Genomic DNA, 17,898 nt, shown 5'->3' with positions numbered 1-17,898 from the left:
CAGATCACGCTGCTGGAGCCAGAGCTTTCAAAGCGCACTCGTTTGAGGAATGCTATTACGTTTTTTGTTGGGGGGTTTTAAAAGCCAGTGCAGCTCGCAGCTCGATGACGTGGAGTAAATGCACAATGTTGCATTTACAGTATCTGATGCATGCAGGAAAGAACTCAAAAATAAAGCTGGGCAGAAAAGAGATACAGCCATTTCTTAAAAATAGAAGGTGTCTGTAAACTTGTAAGAGCTCCTGCTGCTTTGCTTCTGCATTGCTTCAAGCATGATTAGCAAAGAACAGCCTCGTGTAAACACACCATCACAGAGACACGCACACACATCGTTTGGAAATTTACACATATTAAAACAGGCATATTTAACAAGGAAAAAGCTGAAAACACTTCTTTGTGTGTGTTTTTCCCCCCATCAGTGTGATCATCACCTTAGGTAATGCCAGTTTTTGCCCCAGACATGAAAGCAGGGAGCAACCATAGTGACATTCAATCTCTCCTGAGCAGGAGAAATCACAAATGACTCAGATTAAAATGAAATGGGTCAGTACGCTAAAACCTCACCTCATTCCCAGGCATTAATCTGACTCTGTGTGTGTGTGTGTGTCTGTGTCTCTGCATCTGTGTGTGAGGCTTCAAAGCTGGCTAAGAGCATGCATTGGATAGCCCACTGATGCCAAAGTGGAAATGAGATGATCATTAAAATCCTTTAGGAAAGCTTTATCTCAGCTGCACAAATGTGTGATTTCCCCTCACTTTTCTACCATTTACCATTGGATGATGACATAATTAGTCTTGTTTCTAGTCACTCTGATGCCTAAATATCACTTCTCTGTATACAGTACTGTGCAAAAAAATGCAATTTTGCTTGGAAGATGTGAAATAGAAACAGCAATTTATTGAAACATCCAAAAATACATAGAAATGCTAGATTTTTCTGAATACCAGTGAATATCACATCCTGCCTAATATTGTGTTGGTCTTCTTTTTGCTGCTAAAACAGCCCTGACCCATCATGAACATCATTAGACCAGTGAAGGTGTGCTGTGGCATCTGCACTGAGACATTAGCAACAGATCCATCAAATCCTGTAAGTTGCAAGTTGGAGCCTTCATAGACTGGACATGTTTGTCCAGTACATCCCACAGATTCAGTTTCAGTTTTCAGTTTTATTTGTCATATGCAAGTTAGCACAGGGTCAACATTGCAATGAAATGTGTTTGACAAGCAGCAGTCACTCAGCAGCATGATACAGTAGAGAAAATATAATAAAATATAATAAAATAAAATAAAATATAAAAATAGTAAGGAGCTAAATATTAGAGAGACATGGTAAAAGAGAAAAGATGACTAATTATATATGTATCTATAAATATAAATATATGTACACTAGTGATTAAATAAGAAAAACTTGAAAAGAAATATGACGGGAGGGCAGATGGGATATTGCACAGGAATGAGCAGCAGAAAATTACAGTATTGCACTTTTAAATATAAATAAATAATCAATGACAATAAAGTGAAGTGACCAGTGCAGATTAAACAGAGTACTTGTGAAGCTGCAGGGTAGCTTCTGAGTGCTGTGTTGTGTGTGTTTAAGTGTTGTGGTTGAGGTGTCGTATGGCTTGGTGGTAAAAACTGTTTTTAAGTCTTGTTTTAAGATTCTCGACTAAACTGAGGTCTGGGGAATTTGGCAGTCAAGTCAACACTTCAAACTCGCTGTGATCCCGAAACCATCCTATACGATTTTTACTGTGTGGCATCCTGCTAATAGGGGCCACAGCCATCAGGGGATACAGATTCCATTGAAGGGTGTACAGGGTTTACAGCAGGGTGGAGGAACTCCAGGCCTCACGGACTGGTGTCCTGCAGGTTTTAGATGTGTCCTTGAGCCAACACAGCTGATTTAAATGGCTAAATTACCTTCTTAACATGTCTTCACATCCTCCAGAGGCCTGGTAATGAACCTATCATTTGATTCCTGTTGAACCAGGGTGATATTAAAACCTGCAGGACACCGGCCCTTGAGACCTGGAGTTTCCCACCCGTGGTCTATTGCAATGCTTAGGTATGTGGTACGTGTTAAAGTATCATGCACATAGATGGCAGGACCCATGGTTTCCCAGCAGAGCATTGCCCAAAGCATCCCACTGCCTCACCTTTTTCCCCATATTCCATCCTGGTGCCATGTGTTCCCCAGATTGGCAACACAACACACCCGATCATCCATGATCCCCTTCTTCCATTGTTCCATGGTCCAGTTCTAATGCTCAGCATGGGCACTGTGACTGGTCTGCAGCTATGCAGCCCCAAATACAGACAAACTGTGATGCCCTGTGTTTTCTGACACCTTTCGATCAGAACCAGCATTACATTTTTCAGCCCTTTGAGCTACAGAGGGTCATCTATTAAATTGGAACACACAAGCCAGCTTTCGCTCCTCCACGTCTATCAGCCTTGGCTGCCCACGAGCCTGTCGCTGGTTCACCACTGTTCCTTTCTTGGACCACTTTTGATAGATCCTGACTACTTCAGACCAGGAACACCCCACAAAAGCTGCAGCTTTGGAGATTCTCTGGCCCAGTCGTCTAACATCACAATTTAGTCCTTGTCAAACGTAAGCTTGCCCACTTTTCTAGCTTTTCTAGGAGGACAAATGTTCACTGCTATATCATATCCACTACAGGTGCCAAGATGAAGACATAATCAGTGTTATTTACTTCACCTTTCAGTGATCATAATACCATGCCTGATCAGCACATCAAAACCAAACCAGGTTATCACAAGGATATCTTGCTGCCACACTACAGTACTATACAACCAACATTTACTTTTGCTGTAGCGTCATACTATAGAATGAGCTTTCCAATTGGTCGACTAGCTAGTTGCTCACTTGGTCTGCAGCACATCAATGGCAGAAAATATTTTCTAGATTTCTTTAAGAACTTTTTCTGCTGCAGGGCTGTTAAAAATATTTAAAATATCTCCTTAAAGCTCAGAGGAAAAGTGTAGTTTGGCCATAATTATATGTGTACAAGCAACAGTCCTCGCAATATGCAGAGTAATTTCTTCCACTGTTAAAATAAATTTACTGAGCGTCACGACTTCGAAGAATTAGTCCGCTTAATTGCAACTTGGGTCACGGATTTGGCTACAGTTGGTGCCACTTAACATAACAAGTCCACAATTCAGCCTTATTATTTTAACCACACTGGGGAGCAGAATATTAGTTATCCCAAAGGAAAACTGGCAACGCAGCTCAGGCGAGGACAGCGGGTTCGACGCTTAACGACAAAGTTGTAAAATGTGATTCTTTACAACAGGCAGTAAACTGTCATAACCTCTCTTTTCATTTGTCTTCAAGCTGTCTTTGTCACTAAATTGAAATTTAAAAAAAAACACCCTCTACAAATATAGAATTGCTAAATTATCATTTAACCCACATGAAACCACACATGCAAATAAAAGCATCTACTCTCTCCAAACAGCCTGCGTGTAAATATGCATGAAGCCACAGCTTTAGAGGAGAATTTTCAGCAGCAGGTGAAGCCTCCCGACGCCACAGCCTACACGGCGATTCGCCCCGCAGAGAGAAAGATGGAAAAGGGGAAAGAAGAGCTAAAATGTGCTCGGGGATCACAGGGAAATTAAGTTTGTGCGGAAAGGCTGATGGGAGAAGTAAGATGAAAACGATGAAGCAAGACAAAGACACTGCGGGGGAACGACAGAGAGGAGGGATTGCGCGAGGAACAGAGATAGATGAGTCAAGTCTCTGCTGCAGCTACCACTAACAAAATTCAATTCAGCTTTATTTATATAGCCCCAATTCACAACAACATTACTAAAAGGCAGTCTGGATGGGGGCACTTCACGTTGTAAGGTACTGCAGGGAGAACCCCAACAATTACCCGTGAGCAAGCACTCAGCAAGCAGACAGGGTAGGAAAAAGGAAGAGAGCAGCATCCGCTTTCTTTCTTCAGGTGTGACCGTTAAAAGTGGGAGTGCCAAATGAAACCTACTGCGTCAACCACCCTCTCCCTTTTTGACTCAACTGCAACCTCTCCACTTCCTTTCTGCCTCTCCCCACCTTCACTGCTCTCTTTCAAGGAAGAGGAGGCGTGGCTGACCTCTATCTGCATTTCAGGCTCTCTTGAATCAAATTACAGCAAATTATGCACTCCTGATGCAGTGGCAAACGCATGTTTAAACACACATACACACACACACCCACACACACACAGGACGGCAACGTGAGCATAAGAGTTGGCAGACCCCGCACAGCACATGCCAGTTTTTGACCTTAACAGACAATCTTCACACAGGTACAAATGTAACATATTTGGCAGGTTATGGGTTTAGCATCTGACATCACATCTTGATGACGTGACATCAGCAAAAATACCCTTAGCTCACGCTCAGAAAATAAAATTTAAATTAAAATTAAAATAAAAAACACACCCACAGCCTGCTTTCGTTTGCTCTGGGCCATGGCAACCCAGAGAGCAGTCAGGTCCACACTGAGGATGATGAAACGATGATGAAAACGTGATGAAACAAAGTCCACCCAAAACAGCATCTGTGGTGTTATCCTGCCGTGTGAGTGAGTTGTCCGCCCCCAAAAAACATCAACCAAAAAAAACAAAAAAAAAACAAAAATGAAGGTGTGGCTTTTATATATATATAAAAAAAAAAAGGAAAGTGCTGCCTCAAGGTGATTTGAAATCAAATTGATGTGAGAAGCGGAGCTGCTACAACCACCAGCTTGGCTTAGTTTAGATTTTTTTGTGTGTGTGTGTTATCTGTCTGTCAAGAGATTTAAAATGAGAGAGTTGCCTGAAGCCACAGCCCTCAAGCCCGATGATGTGCAGACACTGGTGGGATTTGTGCTGACTGGGAAGCAAAAAAATAATAAATAAAGATGCAGTTTCTACAAAAGCAGACAGAAAGGGAGAGAAGGTGAAGGACGGCGTGGCTGACGAACAGAACGGCTTAAAGAGAAACAAAACAATGAAGAGACTGGATGAGAAGGAGAAACTAAAAGAGGGAGGGTGAGTGAATCGAAGAGGGAGGCTGAGGAGATAAGCAGCCAGTTAGACTTTATAGTGGATCTCACTTAGCATTGTTTGCCCGTGTGTCCGCTTGAGGGGAAAGGAGACCTTCCTGTCGGTTCTCAAACACTTACACGCTGACCATGGAGCCCGGGGAGGAAAGAAGGGGGGACTAAAGCAAGGTTAAATCAATCACAGAGAGGCAGAAAAAGAAAAAAAAGCACTTGAGAACTTTTAAGAATGTTTTCAGATTATATCTCACTACTATGCACATTTCTGCATTTGAGTGCGGAAACAAATTAGCACAAAGAACCTGTCAAAATGAATGAAACACACTAACAAAAAATGGATTCCAACGTTATATATAATATTAGCCGTAATAAGGAGATGGCGAGGACCCATACAGGTGGTGACTCTAAACTGACAGTAGAGTAGAAGAGTGAGGTTCTTTAAATGTTACTCCTGTGATGGCCTGGTAACCCACTCCCTCAGTTTCTTAATAAGACGCCTCTATGTTCTCTCCAAGCTTGATAAACCGATTGTGCAAATCCATTTAAAGGCAACTGTCACTTTTGTGGTCATTTAAAATACACCGTCAGGTAAGACGGGCACCTTCCCAGTCTTAAAGGGTTTTACTCTACAAACCACATTCATCCACTGGCACACAGATATTCATCCACAGATTCTTTATATGAAACACTTTGTTTATCAAATGCTGAGAGCAGCTTAGGATTCAGTGTCTTGCTCAAGGACACATCAACATGCAGACTTAGCCACGGCTTAAGAACATGGAAAGCAAGGAGATCGTCAGACTGTAAAGTCAAAGTCAACTTTAGGAAAGAGAGAATTGCAGTTCCCCCAACAGACAGTGTGCAACTGAAACAAAAACAAACCAAAGAAATGTAATAAAGTAAAATAAAACAGAACAATATGGAAATATGAATGTGAAAATAAACAACAGGCAACTGTAGAGATACAAATTATACATGGTATATTAAAGCCTATATACAATTATTGGTGTGTATAAAAGTTGTGACTTATAACAAGGTTATTATCTTCCACAACTAGAACTTATGAACAAACGTAACTGTAGATTAATCATCCAGCACCTTGTTGCTAATTTGACCAAAAAGAAAAATTTGCCCTGCACACTAATGTACATCCATTTTTTCTTTTTGTGAAGTTAGTGATTAAGGCTTTGACTATACTCCACTGCAGTCATGCACAGTTTTTTGTACATATCACACATCTTCTACAAACTTATGAGGCACGGTTTGACTAATGCCTCCCATTTGTAGACTCAGCATGCATCAAAGTGTTAAAGTGCTGGTATCATACCATTTGATACTGCCTTTTCATAGTGGACAGCTGGTGCTTGTCACCTCATTAGAAAATATTTCCCCACACTGCCCCGATGAAAAGCATGTTGTTCTTAATACGCGTAACATCTCGGCATGTACACATGCATGAGATTGCACAGATAGGACTGGTGATAAGCACAACAATATGAGCATACGTATCCGCAAAGGCATGTTGTTAGCTTGGTGAGAGGGGATAACCCGGAGTCTTTGAATCTTTAGTGAGCCATGAGCAACCATATGGAGGTTTTCTTCTTAGTTAAACCTGCTGGTTTGTTTCACGACAGTAGCCCGGGAACAACTTTTTATTGCACGCAGATGCGTCTTGTTTTGAACTGCGATTTGTTGTTAAGGAAGCATGCCGCCACAACATCGCCACCAGCAAGACAAAATTGTAGGTTGAAAGCCATGACACAAAAGCTCTCAGACAACGAATGAACTTCCAGCTGCTCGACAACACACACAAACACCACCTCTGAGCTAAAATTAAAGTTACTGTTACTGCTATTCCTCTCGGTAGTATGGCTCTATCCCTACGTCCCGGCACTAAATAGTGGCAGATTCCCGTCAAATGACCTGATGACCTTTTCAAAGAATCACTGACCCAAAAACCCACTGCACTCTTGGAGTCACAGCTCTAATATTCAAAATGAAGATAAATAAAGCACTTTGTGAACTGCATTCAGAACCACTCCAAGACAGTAACATTTTATCTGCCACACCCATTCTAGACACTAAAATAACTCAAATCTAACACATGTACAGTATTGTGCAAAAGTCTTGAGCCACAGCTTTTCTTTATATTTTGATAGGAAAATGGGAAATACATGGAGCAATATTTAAACAAGCAAATATACAGAGATATACAGTATATAAGGGGAAAACAGAGCAGTCTTCAGAAGTAGTTCTTCAGGCTTCTTGACAGAGTTTAGTTCTGTTCTCTGTCAAATACTACTTCAATAATGTGTGCCAGATGGCTGATAGTGTTTCATTGTGTTTTCCTATACAGGTATATTTTTACTGTATTTGTGATCATGTTATAAAATGAAGCTGTTGCTAATCAGGTGTTTTCCAGATGGTGTTGCATGGTGAGTGTCTGTCAAACTGTTTGACAGACAGTATGTTCTGTGCTAGTAGCGAAGTGACTAAAAATACCTTTTGAAATTACCAGAAAGTCTATGTCCTTGGTAGCTACCACTGTATATATAAGAGAGGCTGTAATCAATACTGTAATCACTGATAAATGTACTAAAAATGTGGGAAGAATATGAGCAAGTAATGTTCTCAAGTTCACTAGAGCTATAACAACAAGGGCAGCCAGGAACTAAAAACAGATTTCACCGTTTCATTTCTGTGAAAAACCACAGCCTGACCTTTTCACAGACATATACCCTTGTATATGTGTGGCATCTGAAATGCACCTAAAATGTGTATCTGTACAGATGGAGGCAGGTGTTAAGGTTACGCTTACGCTTAAGGTCAACAGAATCAAGAAATTACTATGGACAGGAAGGGTTCTCCTTCATCTGATTAACAAAGCTCAGCTCACACACACAAACACGCACACACACACACACACATGCAGAGAAATCAAAGATTGAGAAGGAAGGAGGACCCTGAAGACAAATGTCAGTGGGGTTAATATTGGCTTTAACTTTTGAAGCCATTTTTTTTAATCTCATTACCGTTCGTAAGTTTCCCATTAGTGTTCAGGCTGACCATGCACATCCTTTGGAAGCAGAATATCAGTCAGTCATGGAGAAATTACCCCATGCTGCTACCACTGAATGCTAAGCCTTCTAGAAGATGCACTAACTGGCATGCAAAGAAAAACAGACAGACAAACGATGTTAGACGGAGGGAAAGATGAGAATGTTGATGATAGGGCTGCAGCTAATCATAGAGTTGGAGACAATTCAAGCAATTATGGTACTTGTTTCCATGTCTACCCAACCGCCAAGAGTTTTATTTAGTCTAGTTCACTGCAAACATGATTTTAAAAATGCGCACACACAAATAAAACAAAGAGAAAAACACAGAACAGAAATTTAGAGACAGACTAGCATTTCAATTCTGTGTAGTCATTACTCTATACGTTCACTTCACATCCTGGCCCAGCAGTCCTCATTCAGCTCTCCTCACGAGACATAAAACAAAGAGCTCAGTGACAAGTATAGACAGAGAAACTGTATAAGAGAGGGGGGAGAGAGGACTGAAGCATCAGTGAGAGATCTGAGACAGTGGGGAGTGTGTGAAAAGCACGGGAGTGGATGAAAAGACCACAGTGTCGGTCTCATGCGTTAAAGTGATGGGGCCACAGGGTGCAGGTTTTGAAAGACGTGTGCTCAGATTCACTGCGTGCGGTCAAGACATGGGAAGAAGTGCTGACTGCACAGTCACACGGGCAAAATGCGTGCGTGCGTGCGTGCGTGCGTGCGTGCGTGCGTGCGTGCGTGCATACGGCGTGCTGGCTCAAACGCACCCATGCAGTGACAGACGGTCATAGCCTCAGAACACAGCCAGGGCATTTGAAGACACTTCACAGGAAGTGGCAGCGTGGTATAACTCTGAAACACACACACGCGCGCGCTTGGAGGATCCACTCAAGGACACACAGATGGCAGGTGCTACACAAATACAAGCCACTGGAGCATGCCTTATTATCAGCTAAGCCAGCCAGCCAGCTATCCAGTCACTGCTTCTCAATAAGAGCTCTGAATATGTCAGCTTCCCTTAATACGGGCAAAAGAGGAGCTAAGCTAACAACTTTAAGGAAATCCTGTGAAGCACGACGTGCAGCCAAATCAAATGGAGACGAGGGAAATGAAGGAAAAGCAGGGGATGCGTGAAGGATGGGTGGTTTAATGATAGGGGTGGTAGAAAGCAGGTATGAGCATGAACAATCAGTGTTCAGACTAGTGTGACACTGGACAGACAGCATGTCTCTGCCTTATGCCATTAAAAATATTGAGTTTTAGACTCTTACTTTGAATTTGAATTTTGAAGACGTGAACTACGATCACTAAAATTGTAATGTGAATTATATTACCCACCAAAACTATGCCTATGCAAATAGTGATTCCAGTGCTATAAAAATGTGCTAATATCAAGTGTTTTTCCAACAAAAATGATGCTGCAGGTGAAGTAAGATGAAACCCACCCCCGTGATGTGTCATACCAATCCAGGCTCATCCCAGGATTAAAAAAAAAAATGAGGAAGTGATGCTTATAAATAAACTTCTGATGCCTTCAACATAGTTGATCATATCCTTTATGCATACATCTAGACACAAAATTATTTTTTTTATTCAGCAGTGCAGCAATGTCAGATTCTTCGAAAAGATCGAAGTCAGTAAACATGATGGATGGATTTATTCTTTCTGCCTTCGATGTTGCACATTATTTACCAAGAAGTAAGAAAGAAAATAAAAGGGCTGAAAATGAAATATCCTATATATGCTTTAGGCCAGGTTGGGATTGCTTCTGTTTCTAAGGTGGGCAAGGTTGGAAAGGTTTGGACTTCTCTGCTTAGACTGCTGGCCCCATGACCTGGACTCAGATGAATGAATGGATTAAAAATTGTGAAATCAAAAACCTTTCAAAAGGGGAGGGAAAAAATCCAATATGAAACTAGAAATCTCTTTGAACTAGCTGCTCCTCCCCCTAGACTTAAAATTTTCACGGGTTCACTGCTTCTTAAACTTTTCTTTTAACATATTTTACACAATAATTATGTATTTTTATGCAAATATTCATACAACCAAAACAAATCATCTGTGGCATTAGTTCATATATCAAACAAAAAGGATCAATCCAAAAGTTCATGTGACTGTAAGAGAACATGCCATTTAACAGAGCAAAGCATGGCGATGTTTTGCCAACTACCTGCACAGTAAGGGGAATATGCAACCTACGTTACTAATGGCTATCAAGTGTGCACTGGTCACGCTGGTAAAACGTGGACGAGACGAGGAAGGTTTATTAATGGCTAATGGTGGATTAGAAAGGGAGTGTGATCAGTCATAAGTAGAAAATGTCTCAGACTCAAGGCCACAGTAAATGGTGTGAGATTTGTGTAGTTCTTTTACTTCCTTTGGTTAACATCCTTCTCACTCACAGCACGCAGTAATCACACTGTTTACACAATTATTCAAAATTTAGGAACTCTGTGGCTGGATTTAGACCCTTTTAGAGCCTTTCAACACCCACTCCCCCAAAATAGAAACAACTACAGCTGCTAATTTGTGACCAGAACTCACATCTGTCCCTCTCGTTCCACCTGTACCATAGGCCAAGTTAGCGCCCAGGATATGTGTTGTGTGAGACCTAATTTCCTCCATCTGATCATTTTAATCATAAATATGGCCCAAAAAAAATCGCGACAGCCAGATGCCAGTGACCGAAGCCTTGAATATTCATTACTGAAGGAGCTCCGGAGCACAAACCCTAATACACTTATTAATGTCAAAATATATCACATCCATCGCAGCAACACAGCACAAGCAATTTAAAACGATCAACAAATATTTCATTCAAAAGGGAACCACGAGGAACAATAGGGATTATGGGGAAGTCATAACTGCTGATCAAATAAAACAATATCTAATCTGCTGTATGGGAAGTATGTTACTGCCAAAAGTTGAGAACTATTTCTCTGACAGAGTAACAGTCTCCAAAAAGCTGTTACAGTTTACAACCCCAAAGGCCTCTACACAAAGAGGCATTCAACAGTTGCACTTGTAAGTACAGTGCGCTCTACGGGGAACTGCCAATTCCTAGCAGCAGCGAAAGTTTAGAAGCTTTGCCACAAGACCCCGTAAAGCTCAGCGGGGTAGAAAAAGAGCCGAGGCAGCCATTTGAGGTGGCGAGACTACAATGGAGCTGAACTAACAATGACAAGATAGCGACAGCGGTGAGGAGCAACTGAACCAAGAAATATGACGAGCGAGGAATCTGTCATCCAGCCCCGCGCATCAGAGTAAAAATAAAGTGTTTTCATGTGATGTGCATTCTGCTTTTCCGTGAGCCACACAATACGGGGAATGAATGACTTGACTCTGTCCATTTCTATATTAGCCCCGACTGTCATTTTTTCCAACGAAGAGAGGCTCACGCTGAAAACTGCAAGATGAGGGCTGGATTCTGCAGCTTGCTGGGACGACAGTCCTGACATCTGCAACAACTTAGATCGATAACACGCACACACAAGCGCGCGCACAAGCAAATAGACACGCCAGCAAAAAGAAATATGGGGCAGAGCGATAAATAGAAGATCTTATATGTTTACTATAACACTTTCTTGTGAGGAGAGTTTATAAAATTACAGAAGGGAATCTGTATGTTTGTCAAATGGCGTTTTATAGGAAATGGGTTTCCTTCCCTTTTTTTCTGCTTTAGTCGCCTCACATGGTGCTTTCAGGAAGTATAGACCTCATGAAACTAGTTCCTCAAATTTGTCTTCACCTTCATTCGGAGCTGAGAACCGAAAAAACAAAATTGCTATTGAAGATGGAGAGACGCTCTGTTTGGCTCTGCACTGTGATTCAACGTTGAATGTATGGCCTATGTGTATGGTGAGCTTATGTGTGTGTCTGTGCGGCCGCACGTGGTCAAACATTCCTGCGGGGCTAAGAGGTTCAGCTGTCGTCAGGACTATTTTCCTGTGCGCTGCATGCCATTGGTGGATCAAGGAGGATTATTCCTGGAGGTTGGGAAACTTTGGCCTCGGTTAGATTGGAAAGAAAGAAAGAAAAACACAGAGAAAAGGGACAAAACCGCCACAGTATGGAGTGATTTCTTTAATGAATCCAACTTGCAGTAACGAGACTGAATCGGTGCTGTTGTTTGTCAAAGCAAGCCACGTAGGAAATCACACAAGCCGAGAGCTACGGCGACCGAGAGGCACAGGAGGAGGGCTGCGGAGAGAGTCTCGAGCCACCTTGCGCTGTTCGAAATAATTAACCAATACTCAACTGTCTCACAAGAAAATCCCTTGTGCCTGCTTTGAATTTTTTCGCTTTAACTCGAGGAGCCGCTTCACACTTTGCCCTAATCTTGTCCATTACTGCGACGACATCGGCGCGAACAAAAGAGGCCGCTCTCCAATTTCTCTCATCCTGTCAGGGACCCCAAAAATGGATGAGAATCCCAATTCCCCTACACATCCTCCAGAATAAATTGGTAGTAGAGGGAAGTCTGACCATGGAAGCCAGCTAATTCAGAAGCAGCGGTAAAGACAGAGACAAGCTGAGGGACAGAGAGAGTGAGGGTGTCAAACTGATGGCTGTGCTCAGCCAATTTGCTTGTGCATGCGGTCCACGCAGGCAAAAAATCAATAGAGTAGAGTAAGAAAGTTGGAGGGGGCAATGGGGGAAAAATATGTCCCACTTTTCTGATTTAGGTCAACAGCAGTCGTGTGCGCCCTCCAAAGCTGTCGGTAATTAAATGAAACTAGTTAAAAAGTCGGCAGGAGCCCTGAAATGGAAGGCAGATGAGGGATGAGAGAACGGGGAGGGACGAGGCTACAGTGATTAATCTCATCTTTGTTTTTCTCCTCCCATAGTTGTGGTTGAACACAATTATACAAAGTAGAAAGGTAGCCTCATTTGTGCGCCCATTCGGCGCCTGGCACTCCTCAGGGGGAGAAAGTATAAAGATTCTAATGAGCTACAGAGAGAGTTCCTTAAACACAAAGGGGCAGATAGGGACACACTGGGACCGTGCTCCGCCAGCCTTGGCAGCTCAACTCTGAGGAAGAACTCCATGCGGACCGAAAACTGACAGCCCATCAACCATCGCATTCTCCGTCTTATTTTCTGTGCCTCACTCTCCACAGTTTACCCGTATCTGCCTTTCGCCTCGCATTCTCCTGGTGCCTGGTAAAGTCTGGCAGATCATACATGGGACATATAAAAAAAACAAACAGTTTAGAGCAGTAGTTTCCAAAACACGGTTCATTCCCCATAGCCAAGAGTTATGCAAAGCAACTTAGTATAAATTGTAAAACTGAGCTCTAATATCAAAAAGTACATGCACACAGACTTTTTTTTTTTTTTACAAGCTGCTTACTATCTGATCTACTGGACATTTACATTCTCACAAGCATATTTGTCTGTGACATCTAGAAAAGTTCAGAGTTGTGGGCTGCATTTGAATATGTGGTTTATGATTTCCAACTCCACCCACTGCTGCATGCTCAAGCATGAAGAGCACCTGGTGTAAGGCCCGGGTGAGACTCAAGTGGTTATACGTAGTGTGATCAATGACAAAAGCTGACTAATCGATCTACAGTATAATCACATTACCACAGCTGAATTCCCATATGCATTATTTGCTTGCTCCTAGGCTTTGTCAAATTCCCCCTTTGCATTTGTCTTGGTTGCTTCGCTAGCAGATTACTGCAGTTTGCATGAAAGACACTGACTTATCTGCAAACACCTGCCAACTACTTGCTAATAGCTAGTCACACTAGAGACCACTTGCCTTCAAAAATAAAGGCTGTCCCTTTTGAAACACGTAGGTTTCAGCATTAAGGCCCAGCTTTTACTTTCAAGGTGAATGGTTTCCATTTATGTGTCATGCTTTTTCATGGTTCACAACCACTAAGTGGTTAGTTACTAAGTATTTTCAGACAAATGAGCATCTTTCATGCAAATTGCCTGCTAATCTTACGAAGAACGCAATCGGTACATCACCTTCCTTTTGACTGATCTCACATGGTGACAGCCAGCAACCCTTCAGCACCTACTCACCAAATAGATGAGGAAAACACATTTTTCCCCAAGTGGCCGGAGGTTTCCAGGGGGGTGCCAACTGGTCTGTGGCCTATGTGACTGAGGCCTGAAGATTTATCTTCATATTCCATCCCTACTGTAAGCAAACACGAAATCACAGATACCAGCAAAACAAATTTAACATTTTTAAAGCCTAAAGCCTAAATTTGGGAATGACATCTCCAAAGAGAAACTAAATTATCCAACAAATTGATTTATTGTTATATGCCTACATTATTTTTACATCTATGGCTGCTGTTGTGCGTTTACCGTTTCAACCACAGTCACAGCCAGCCACTGCTGCCCAGCTCCTAGTACTAGGAGGTAGGGATGGTAAGGTTGCTGCTACATTAGGACAGCCTGTGCAAAGAGGATTATGGCTGCAGTCCAGATGAGGGTCCGGGGCGGGGGTGTGACACTTCACCACTGATGATGCCTGGAAACATTCCCCTACAAATCAATGGCTTGGCCTCAGCCCATTCAGTCAGCACCATTAGCAGAGAAACCTCTGGACTGAAAACAAGCTGAAGTAGATGCAGCTGCACTGTGTTGCAAAATATCCAATTGGGTGCACTCCTGTACCTGTAAACACCGGAGCTTAACCTGAGCTGAATTTTGAATGGGTTATGATTTATTTATGCGTGTCTCGCTGGTTGCCGTCCACTGATCAAAAGACTGTTCAAAAGGAAACAGCTGAACATTTGATCACGATCACAAGCCACAAGCTTCAGGAGACAGCATCGGCAGCCATATTACAACATATGTTGTGTGCAGCGCAACACGCTCCATTTGTGCGCCGGTATTTTTAGCATTCCTATACTCATTATGTCAGCAGCAAAAGCACAGCAGAATGCCCAGGCCGGTATGAGTGAAGTGAGAAAGGCAGGAAGACAATGCTCAGTCCTGCTTCGGGCATCTGCTCAGCTACGCACATGTATTGTGGCTGTGAAGAATGTGCTTTGGTCCGCACTGCTCCGATTAAGTTTATTTTTTGATGCCGTTGGAAAACAAATACACCTCGCTCCTCTGCTGTAGCCGTGCATCAGCGAGCTCCTGAGGTGCCGAGAGGTGTGTAAACAAAGAGGATAGGATTCATGTTTCAAAGACGAGAGACATAACTCACTGATGTCAAGATTATCCTTTTTTTTTTTTACTACTCTTTCAAGTTTGACTAATGAAACAACATGAAAGCATCTTTCTTCAAAATAAGCTCAAAGCTCTCAAAGAGTGGAAGATGATACTGAGTCCTGTGATGACCATTCTGCTCAAATTTGGACCACTGACAGCTCATTCGGGTCTGGATAAATAGGGTAGGGATGCATAGCCCAAAAGACACCTCCATTATTGAGCCATTAGGAGCAGAGGGGTAAGGACTACAGGAGTAAGAGAACACCACAACTGACATAACCAGCAATAAAGACACCAGCAAAACAATTTATAGTAATTATGATTTTTACCAATAAATACCTGCGTAAATATCACATCTATCTGCACCATTTCCATGGCTTCAAAGCCTGGTTTGAACAAAAACTGCTTGCCAGCAAGAACACCCAGGGGCTTCACAAAAGGAGGTGCTGTAGGGTCGCAATTTGTGCTCGTGTTGTGTACATTGCCAGTGTACATACAAACAATTACTCTTTCTGTCATGTCACCTCCTGTGCTCCGCACTGAGCCAGCTGCCTGAGGTGTCCATCCGGCGCCGTCATCCTTTCTGAGTCCGACTCACAAAGGCTCCCACAGTGGGGGGGGGGGGTTTCCTTTGCGCCCCCCACCCACCCCCGCATCACACCCACACAATAGGGGATCCATTTCAACCGCTTTTAGCAGGGTCACTTGCTACTTTTAGTTCTCAGCCCTCCCTCCCCTGAGGGTGCAAGTGGTGGAAGGAGGAAAATAAAGATGCCAGGTGGATGCTTGGGAGTGAGGTCAGGCTTGTGGCACACAGGGGCCCTTCGAGCCAGCCCCGTCGTGGCTGGATGTCTTTTTTTGGTAAAGCTTTGCGGAAGGAAAAGAAGCTGATACCACAGCCTGGAGCGACCATGATGCCTGGTTTCAGTGCTATATTGCAGAGAGGTTTGGCTTGTGACCTTGATCAAGGTAAAACACATTACAAAGGATATTCTACTCTGGGCCTGTTGGGAACCAATCATATACATCTTAATACACTTAATGGGCAAAAACACTCGGCCACACCTTTTAATCTCTGAATTAATGTGTTTTCAGTCCCATGGCTGCAATGAATAAAAATGAAACACCTAGTGCCTCTACAAGCATTTATGAAAGAATGGGACATAGTGCATTAAAGTCGCAAAGCCTCTGACATTAACATCAGCTAAAATTGTGCTTCAGGAGCTTCATGGCATGGGTTTCCATGGCTGGGTAGCTCCTGTAGGTGTGAGGTGTAGGTCGCCCAGCACTTCTACTCATACAGTGTATGCAGGGGTTGGCGATTCAGTCACAAGATCATATGAACAATCTTTTGGGGATGAATCACGACTTACAATCTGAATCACAAACACTTCTCTAACCCAAGCCCATATAAGCTAATCTTGTTACTCAGCAGTAACTACTTCCTTATTTTATTTTGCGATAACCCAGACAAGTCCCTATTGAAATGAATTAGAAGAGCACAACAGCTGCAAGTTCAGTGTCCTTTGGGATGTTGAAAACAAAATGTTAAAAAAAATTTAAAAATTAAAAAAAAAAAAAAAATCACCAGTTAAATCTGTTGAAAACAATTGTTTAGAAAGGTGTCTTTTTGAGTGTTTTGCCTAACCTAGCATACACATTGTGTCATGACACAAAAAGCTTACATCACGCAGGTGCAAAATGCGATTGTGTAAGTCGAACAAGACAACAGGCTTAAAGTTTCCCAGTGTTACAGTTACGACCATTAGAAAACAGAAGATTGGATTCTGTGTGCTGGGAACATGGATATTCAGGATTCTTTCAGCTCACAGATCTCTGCATGCTGTTTTTACCAGAGGGGCTCTAACTGAACGTGGAGATGTGTTACTTTAGGAAATTACAAAAGAGGAATTTATCAACTTACGAAAAATAAGGCTTTAAGAAGGGAATTCACATGATTGCATCTTTGGCTGGACTTAATCTCACAATAATGATTGAGAGCAAGAGGAAACAACATGTGAGCTATTCCTTACAAAGCTTTAGATCTGCTGGTGGGCAGATTTTGGTACCTTTCCTGTCTTTATGCCAAGCTAAGTCAATATATTAGAATGGCATCAATCCTATTAACCGACTAAATGATTACTAACACTAGGGCTGGGTATCGTCACTGATTTCTAGAATCGATTCAATTCCGATTCACAAGGTCCCGAATCGATTCGATCCATGATTCGATTTAATTCGATTCGATTCGATTCACTTCGATTTGAATCTGGGAAATTTTGACAGTCAGAAACATTAGAATTCAGATCAGTACATTTACATATTTTTGTATCTATAAAAAGGAAGCTGACACACGCAAGACTTTATCAAAGGTGTAAGTGTCACAGCAGATGCCTTTGTGTCAAAGTAGCTGAAGATAAAACACAGAAAAACATGAAGGCGATTTTCCTGGCCTGGGACTTTATAAAAAATATTCTGCAGTACATCAAAAACAAAAGAAAACCATTAATCCACACATGAACATTATCTTTGAGGTTACAGCGGTTTTATTACAGACACAGCTAAGCGTTTTGCATTTTGCATAATTCTAAAA

The 17,898-nt window shown here is 42.3% G+C and overlaps 1 protein-coding gene and 1 long non-coding RNA gene across 2 annotated transcripts in view; both read right to left on the bottom strand.

The window, feature by feature from the left end:
* Positions 1–17,898, bottom strand: part of dock4b (dedicator of cytokinesis 4b) — a 139,033-nt gene that overhangs the window by 110,128 nt on the left and 11,007 nt on the right.
* LOC146499663 (uncharacterized) overlaps positions 403–17,898 on the bottom strand; it is a 28,248-nt gene continuing 10,752 nt past the window's right edge. The window contains exon 2 of the long non-coding RNA XR_014870041.1: positions 403–17,459. This is a non-coding gene — a long non-coding RNA (uncharacterized LOC146499663). The remainder of the gene's footprint in view (positions 17,460–17,898) is intronic.

This window comes from Neolamprologus multifasciatus, chromosome 17, assembly GCF_963576455.1.
Source record: "Neolamprologus multifasciatus chromosome 17, fNeoMul1.2, whole genome shotgun sequence".
NCBI classification, from domain to species: domain Eukaryota; kingdom Metazoa; phylum Chordata; class Actinopteri; order Cichliformes; family Cichlidae; genus Neolamprologus; species Neolamprologus multifasciatus.
Note: the sequence above shows the minus strand (reverse complement) of the source record. Positions and strands in the feature narration are given on the sequence as shown.